Below are 8,927 nucleotides of genomic sequence, written 5' to 3'. Positions count from 1 at the left end.
GTGTAACACAAGGCTGAGTCAGAAAACCTCACTAAGGAGTACACATTTTTCATTTTGCAATTCCCTAGTTATGCACTACAGAGGGACGCGGTGGCTCAGTGGGTTAGGATGCTGAGCTTGTCGATCAGATGGTCGGCAGTTTGGCGGGTTGAATCCCGAGTGCCACGTAACAGTGAGTGCCTGTTACTCGTCCCAGCTTCTGCCAACCTAGCAGTTCGAAAGCATGTAAAAATGTAAGTAGAAAAATAGGGACCACTACGGTGGGAAGGCAACAGCGTTCCGTGCACCTTGGCGTCCTTGGACAAGCGCTGGCTCTTCGGCTTTGAAACGGAGATGAGCACCGGCCCCTAGAGTTGGAAATGACTACCACACATGTGCGGGGGAACCTTTACCTTTGTTATGCACTACGCTTTAAGCTGACCTGAAGCAACTATATTTTGGAGCTGTACAAAAAAAATAATTATTTAACTTGTGACAAGTATAGTTACAAGGTCCACATGGTGGGAACCCAAATAGCACTTCTTTCAGTTTACAGGGAACTGATGGTGAGGGAGGTGTACAGTGGTGGTGCAATTTTTTTGTTTCTGTATATTTTGAAAATGCAGCTTTTAAGACAACCAAACATGATAAATGTGTCATGGTTACTGTTCTGTACCAGCCTGCTACCGGCCCAGCAGAAAAGGCAGGGACAACCCCTTTTACAAGAAGGCAAGAGGCTGGAATTAAGCCTGCCAAATTTATGGATACAAAAACAAACAGAACAAGACACGAACCAAGAAACAGCTTTTCAAGCGGTTGCCTTCAGCAAACCAGCCCTCCCACGCATTCCCCTTTTATACAGTTCAGGGCATGGCTTCTCTCTGCCTCCTTCTGAGGTGCCCCATTGCCTTCCTCTGTTTACTCCTGATTGACTGCCTCCTGCGTCGGGCGTCCTTGAACAGGGCCAGCTGTGGGTCATCTTCATCCACGCTGTCAGGCTCACACAGCTGGGTCTGCGTCGTGACCAGGTGAGAGGGGCCTGGCTGAGGGCTCTCATCAGCAAGATCTTCAACCCCCTCAGCAAGCTCTTCAACACCCCCTCCTCCTCCTGAGTCGTCCGACCCAACTGCCGAACCCACTGGCTGACCCTGAATCACAAGTTACCAACTTGTAATACATACCTAATTAAGCAAGATTACAACCAACCTACTTACCTCCCCCCACCTGTTACAATGTTGAAGTGAGGCATCTGTTATAGGAATTATAGGAATAGGAATTTGATCATAACTATTTAAACTATCCTCTCAATATTTCATTTCAGCCTATTTGCTTTTCTTGTATTATTTATGTGGAACAACAGAAATTTTAAAGAAATTTCCTTTATTTTATAACCCGTTTCATATTTCAATATTAAAAAATACACAAAAACTACAAAATATTTTCCCCATTTTTTAATTTGTATTCACATTCAAAATTAAGTTTACCAGAATCCAGTCAAATAAAAAAAATCCAACCAGGTTAAAATGCCCAGTGATGCCACGATGCATAATTAAAATCTTGAAAAGACCTAATTCTTGTAAACAAACACGCAATTTATTTTAAGGAAATCAGTGTCTCACAATGGTAAACCATAAAAGCCATGATTATTTTGTTCCTTGGCATGGTTCAGTTTATAGCATTTTACAATTAGAAACAAAGACACATAACTCTACTCACTTGACAAAAAAATTACAAAAAAAATTGCTCAAAGTGAGGTATTTCCTTTAGGAAATTAATGAATAGTGCTGATACCAGATATAGTCAGACTGTATAAACTTAAAGGACACTGTACAAAAAGAGGAATTATTTGAAAGGTTACTTCAGTAAAGACAATGAAGTGAAATATTTCAGCTTTGAAACTCGACTATACTTGTAATTCTGGATTGCACTGCAATGCCAACATGACATCATTAGCAGCAGCTGATACATGGTCCTCATCCCAAACATTTGCTAACATAGCAAGTTCAGGGACATATTTTCCTATTTGGACTGTGGTTAATGATGTTTCTTATATAATAAAAACAATGTCTATATATATGTGCAAACCAGAAACAGCAAAAAATATACATTTATATCAGAAATGCATTGATCAGGATTCTTCATTTAATCATAGAATGGATGCAAAGGTACGTACTGCACTGAAAAACTGTTCCCCGAATCGTTTTCTTTTTAAATAAAGGACTTCAGCAGTATTGACTGTTATACAGTATTTAACTAATGTTTGAATCTAACCTGTTAGATCTCCTGTCAGATAATACAGATAATAGCTACTGGCATAATAGCAAAAGTTATTGGTCCAAATGTAAATTTACAGAAAAATTCTAAACGTATCAACTCATGAAACTTACTGAGAGTTAAGTGGGTATTGGACTGAATCATTACTTGCCTTCAAGCAGTGATCCATATTAGGTATAGCTGTAACAAAGTAATCTCAAAACACTTAGAGGGGGGGGCGGAGCCAGCTGTCAGAGCAGGCAGCTGTGTGAACGGATTTCTCTGTCACACACAACCTCTCACCCAGTGTTCGCGGGGGCTTTTCGGAGCCCTAGGAGGTCCTGTAGGGACAGCTGAAGTTGCAGGCGTCCCGGAGAACCTACATGTGCGGCGGCTCGTGTCGGAGATCCGGAGAAAGCCTGATGCGAGCGAACTGGGGAGAAGGAGGCCAGTAATGGCCGACATGAAGATCTGACAGAGGGACGGAGCCAGCATGGAGCTAGTGGTACAACGGTATAACGGAGCTGACGGAAAGTATATCCAAATATTTATATCTGAAAATATCAGAAAGCGCTTGGGAAAGACACTCTGGCTGGAAGTGGGTGCCTCATGGAGAGGGAACAAGCGGCGATAGAAGCGCTGAGAGAAGGCATTAGGCGAGAGTGACAAGAAGAGGAAGCCAGGAAGTTATCAGACTGTAAACTAGCTGTGGAAACTGCTGTAAACTGTAAATTAGCCGTGAATTCAGACTAAACGACAGAAAAGCAACAGGGCAAAGATTACCTTTGGAGCCTCGGAGACTGAGCCTTTGAAAAACCGGGCGTGGAAAGTGAACTGTTTGGACTGTCTTGGTAAATTTTGAACTTTTGAAACTTTGCTCTATTTGCCACGGGTGGTTAATGGACTTAAGATGGAGTAAGTGACATAGCAACTTAGTAACTGAAGTCCGGATAGTGAGACACCTACTGGTCTTTGGTGGCAGAGAAAGACATAAAAGGAGCCAATTTCAGAGCCGGAAATGAAATAGGAACGTGATTTTGAACATATCTAGATAAATATATTACATAATTTTATTATATAATCTGTTTAGTTGTTAATAAGTATCTGGCTGTAATTGTTATACATAACCCTTCGTTATATAGTTAAAAGGTTTATATAAAGCTAAAGGAACTAAATACTTGTAAAGCACGTTTGTGATTAAGCAATCTGGTTAAATATGACAAGTATTCCGAGTTTAACTAAGTCTAGCGCAGGTAAGAAGGTGACAACACAGGGGCAAGGGATGTCCTCAAGCCCTTCTAGTCAGAAATCCATAGAGGACATGTTGCAAAGGGAAAGATCAAATTCAAATTCTTTTAAAGATTTACAAGCCCTCTTACAAAATATGCATGAGGCAATGACCAAAAATCATGAGGAGATGAAGAAAGAAATAGGTCAAATAAGGAACGATACTGGTGAACTTAAGGGGAAAATCCAAGCGATAGATGATAAATTTGAAGGGATTCAACAACAATTAATTAAAAATGAACAAAGGTTACAAGATATGGAAGCTAGAATGGAAAAAGAGGAGAAGAGAGTTGAGGATCTAAATGAAACACTACTTCAGGCAAATAAAGAGTTAGAGACAACAGTTATTTTTCTGGAAGCGGAAAAGGCTGCTCATTACCTACGTTTCCAAAATGTTCAAGAAAAAAGAGGGGAAGATTTACTGGCTATGATGGCAGAATTAATGGCAAAGGCACTTGGTTTAGGGAAGGAGGAAATGTTGGCGGAAATTGACGAAACATACAGGGTTCAAACTAACTATGCGAGGAGACACAACCTCCCTAAAGAAGTACATGTAAGACTGGTTAAAAAATCAATCCGGGCTGAACTTCTGCATAGATCAAGAGAGGAGCCATTAGAATTTCGAGGACAACAAATAACTATTCTTACCTAGAAGGATGAGGGATTTGAGACGCGGCTATCAATTTTTAACATCGAAACTGATTAGTGAAAAATGTGAACTTTAGATGGCTAACTCCAGAAGGTATTTTAGTTACGTGGCAGGATAGAAGGTACAGATTGGATTCGATAGAGAAGGGAGAAGACTTTTATAAACTCCACTTTAACAGCCAGGATGAAGTAGAAGTAGAAGATCAAGACGGAAGGGAGGTAAGAGTAAGAGACACAAGATGGATAGTTTTGGAAGGGAAAGCTTTAGGAGTAGAGGATAGAAGGAATAAACCTGGAGATCCACAGAGTTACATGGAGTCAGAGATAAGGATGCGAGAGAGCCCCGAATTACGAGATCTACAAAAACTAGAAATAAGTAAAACAAACGGGAGATGAGTGTAGAATTTTGTCTTTAAACATCAATGGTTTAAACTCCGCCAGTGAAAAGGCGGAAACTTTTTAATAAGCTCATTAGCCAACAATTAGATATTGTTGCAATCCAGGAAGTCCATATAAAGGAACAACAAAAACATTTACTAGCCCAACCAAAATTAGGGAACTTATTTGTTTCATTAGACCAACAAAAGAAAAAGAGAGGGGTGGCATTATATGTAAATCAGAAATTGGCAGCCAAATTTATAATGACAAAGAGGGTAGAATATTGATAGTTGAGGTTGAAATAAACTATAGGAAGGTGATGATGGTAGAGATATATGCCCCAAATCGCAATCAAGAACAGTTTTTCAAGACACTACATAATAAGAAATGTAGCATAGATCATGATGAGATCTGCTTGCTAGGAGACTTTAATGCTATTTTAGATACGAATCTGTACTATATGGGCAAGATGATTAGGAAAAAGAAAAGAAGAACTTTACCGAGATCTTTTTTTAATTTGGCTAGAGACTTAAACATTCAGGATGTTTGGAGGGAGAGAAACCACAAGGCAAGACAATATACTTATTACTCTAATCGGCATAATTCATGGTCTAGAATTGATATGGTATGGATGACAAAAGAAATCAACTCCGAAGTTGAAGAGGTATGTATTGAGACAGGTACTTGGGCAGACCATAACCCCATGAAATTTAGCTGGAAAGGTTCAAAAAAAAATATCTAGATGGACCTTACAAAGATCAATCCTAAAAGAAGATGATTTTAAATCAAAGATGGAGAGAGAATTAGAACTCTTCTTCAAGGAAAATAAAGTTGAAGACACCTCTGTACAAAATAACTGGGACACAGCCAAGGCAATAATGAGAGGAGTAGCAAAGGCATATATGATAAATAAGAACAAGGGGAAAAAACAACAACAGAAAAGGTTAGAAGGGGAATATAAAAGTTTAGAAACAATACTCCAACAAGACCCACAAAAAAGAATATCAGACAATCAATGGATTTGATTAAACATAAGCTTAACATTCTAGATAAAGAGAAACTAGCAGAACAAATGAGAGGCATAAAACAAAACTTTTTTGAAAATGCAAACAAACCGGGCCGATGGCTCACATATAAATTGAAAAAACAAAAGGAGAAAAGCTGGATTAGTAAACTATGTGATGACAAAGGGAGAATACACTATCAGGAAGAGGAGAAAAAAACTATAGCCCAGGAATTTTATGAGCGACTATATGAAGAAGATAGTCAGATAAACGTGGAGAAAGTGGAGGAATGTTTCCAAAAAGCTAAACTACCTAAGGTTACAGAGGAAATCAGAAATATGCTGAACGAAGAAATTAGGTTGTCCGAGGTGAAAAAGGCCATTAACAAACAAAAAAACAATAAAGCATCGGGTCCTGACGGTCTCCCGATAGAAATCTATAAGGAACAACAAAATATTTTAGCACAACCCTTACTGGAGGTGTTTAATGCAGTATTAGAAGACGCAAGAACGCCTAAATCTTGGTCTGAGGCAAATATAGTTCTCATCCCGAAAGACAATACTGATCATACATCAATTCAAAATTATAGACCTATATCGCTACTCAATTCGGATTATAAGATATTCACATCAATCATAGCTGAACGACTTAAATGATTCCTGAATGACTTTATACATGTAGACCAGAATGGCTTCCTTGCTAAGAGGCAAACTAAACATAATATTAGAGTAATACTGGATACGTTAGAGTATTACAAACTACACAGTGGACAACAGATGGCGTTATTATTTCTAGATGCCCAGAAGGCTTTTGATAATGTAAAATGGTCATTTTTATATCAACAACTCAATTTTATGGATATGGGTGAAAAATTTATAAACATAATTAGGGCAATCTATACTAACCAGGAAGCAAAAGTAATTATTAATGGGGAAACATCTAGGAAATTTCAAATCCAAAAGGGAACACGGCAAGGTTGCCCTTTACTTCCACTGCTGTTCATACTGACACTAGAAGTTCTAACGAGAACAATTAGAAATGACCCACAGATAAAAGGTTTAGCTATTAAAAAGGAAACTTTTGAACTCCAAGCATTTGCGGATGATCTGGTCTTCATCATGGAGGACCCATACCACACGGGACCAAAATTACTGGAAGAATTAATTAAATATGGTGAAGTTGCTGGATTGAGAATAAATAGACATAAGACTAAGATGATTGTTAAAAATATGACTAATAAAAAGAAAAATTGGCTGGAATTATGGACATAGAAATAGTCAAAAAAATAAAATACCTAGGAATTAATATCACGGCTAGATGCACCTCACTTAAAGAAGATAACTATGATAAAATAGTGAAACAAATAAAAGGTGATTTGGAAAGATGGGGAAACCTGAAACTTTCATTATCGGGGAGAATTGCGGTTATCAAGATGAATGTCCTGCCCAAAATCTTGTTCTTGTTCCATAATATTCCAATACAACTTGATTCCAAATTCTTTCGAAATCTGAACAAACTATCACTAAATTTTGTTTGGCAAGAGAAAAAACCAAGAATCAAAATGAAATACTTGCAGGATACAAAGGAAAACGGGGGTTTTGGATTGCCAGACTGGGAGTTATATTATCACGCCGTGGCGTTAAATTGGATTAGAGAATGGATAATTTTGAAAAATAGAAGATTACTGACTCTAGAAGGCCATGATTTACAATTTGGTTGGCACCCCTTTTTATGGACTGAGAAACAAGGATTATTTTCACACTTTCAAAAACATCGAATTAGGCAAGCATTATTTAACATCTGGAACAAAATTAGAACTCACAATTATACTAAAATACCAGTCTGGCTATCCACTCTCGAAGCGATTGTTTACCCAAATCTATTTGATTTGGGCAACATAATTTCATATAAGGATATCATGAATGATGAGGGGGAATTGAAGTCTAGAAATGAATTAGATTTACAAGGAATAAAACTAGATTGGTGGGCCTATTTACAGATTCAATCAAGATTCGGGAAGGATAAAAAAGAATGGGGGATAAATACTCAGGAAACGGCCTTGGACAAAATATTATTGGGCCCAGATAATAAACAGATAAAGAAATTATATAATTTGCTTCTGGGATACAAGTTGTTCGAGGAACAAGTGAAGGACCCTATGTTGACTTGGGCTAAAAATCTGGGACATGGCATTGACCTTGATACATGGCAAACGCTCTGGGACAGAAATAAAAGAATAACATTGGCTTCATCTTACAAAGAAAACCTATTCAAAATGTTCTATCGATGGCATCTACCTCCAGCACGTTTAGCCAAAATGTATAAGACAGCATCTCCCAAATGTTGGAAGTGCTCCGAAGAACTAGGTACATACTTTCATATGTGGTGGTCCTGTAGCAAGTCACAAAGATTTTGGGAAATGATTTGGGCATGGCTAAAAGAAATATTAAGACAAGAAGTTGAGTTCAGTCCAGAATTTTTCCTATTGGGCATAACAAAAGAGAAATACCCTAAAGACGAGTTGTATCTGATGATTCACATTATTACAGCAGCAAGAATGTCATTTGCCCAGAATCGGAAAAGGAGTGAAATCCCAGTAGAAAACAAGGTAATAAGGAAAATTTGGGAATGCGCAGAAATGGATAAATTAACTTTGGAAATTAAAAATAAAGACCAATCAGGTTACTACAAAATTTGGAATAAATTTTATCTTTGGCGGGAACAAAAGGAAGGTCTCTATTAGAACTTATAGATTGGTTGATTGCTCTAAGTATTGTATTATATTTAATTGACTTGTATCTTAAGTGTATTTTATGTGTACATATATATATATATATGAATATTGTAGACAAGAAGGTATGTCAGTCCGTTTGTACCATGTCCAATGTTTTAAATAATAAATTTAATAAAGTAAAAAAACACTTAGAAATTGCTGATTCTTAATTTTTTTAGTCTATAAATATGGTTATTCTAGATGTAAATAGCCACTGCAGATTGATCCTGTCACAATTTAAAAAGGGTCTAAAACCCTGTAATGAATCAAAGTGTTATGCTGCTCTCAAACAATATTTCTCTCCATAATAAATATCATATACATTGTACAAAAATATGTAAAATGTTTCCTTTAAAATGAACTAAGCTGCTTTAATTTGGAAATTATAAGAGATTTTAAACAAATCTAGAAGACATTTGGGTTACAAAAACAATTGCCTATGTATAGCTCCTAAATTATAAATTTCAAGATAAGATTTTTACAAATTTTATTGTGTAATAATTACTTATAATGGACCTTATTATCCTAAAGGTGTCATAGAAAAAAAGTCAATAGACATTTTTAATGAATTATAAGATTACTATAGCTCATTACTTGGGTAATCC

The sequence above is a fragment of the Vipera ursinii genome (assembly GCF_947247035.1).
Source record: "Vipera ursinii genome assembly, chromosome: 3".
Classification (NCBI taxonomy): domain Eukaryota; kingdom Metazoa; phylum Chordata; class Lepidosauria; order Squamata; family Viperidae; genus Vipera; species Vipera ursinii.
Note: the sequence above shows the minus strand (reverse complement) of the source record.